Source organism: Parus major, chromosome 3, assembly GCF_001522545.3.
Source record: "Parus major isolate Abel chromosome 3, Parus_major1.1, whole genome shotgun sequence".
NCBI classification, from domain to species: domain Eukaryota; kingdom Metazoa; phylum Chordata; class Aves; order Passeriformes; family Paridae; genus Parus; species Parus major.
This window is the reverse complement of record NC_031770.1, coordinates 1,093,541-1,094,155: the sequence shown is the minus strand read 5'-3', so window position 1 is coordinate 1,094,155 and position 615 is coordinate 1,093,541.

Genomic DNA, 615 nt, shown 5'->3' with positions numbered 1-615 from the left:
ACCCCCCCGGGACACCCCGGTGTGATGTGGGGAAAGCCGGAGGTCCGGCAGTGTCGGGCGGTGTTTTAACCTGTATGGGGACAGCGGCCGAGCGGGCCGGTCCCCGTGTGGGGCTCACGGGGACACTGGGGGGCGCCGGGTTCCGGCTCTCTGGCCTCACCCTCCGGCGCCCCAAGCCTCGCGGCTGCGGGGGAAAGAAGGAGAGAGGAGGACGGGAAGAGAGGAGGGATAGCAGGGAATGAGATGGAGTTGGGAGGGGGTTTGGGGTGTGGAGGGAAGCGGGAGGGGAAGGGAAAGGATGGGTGGGAAGGAAGGAGGATGGACAGAGGAGGGGGAGACGGGGAATAGAAGGCGGTAGCAGGGTACGGACAGGAGAGGAAGGAGTGGGGGGCTGGGTTTGGGGGTAAGAGGAGGAGAAGCTTCTGGGGAGAAAGAGCCGGAATACGGAGGAGGAAAGGTTCAGGGAGAGACAGTAGGGGAGGCCGAAAGCGGAGGGAAAGGGGTCGGCTTTGGTGAGGAGAGGGGAAGGGGGAAAGGGAGAGAAAGAGGAGGAATACGGGGAGGAGGAAGGAAGAGTAAAAGGGGAGACAGCAGGGGAAGGGGGAAAGGGAGAGA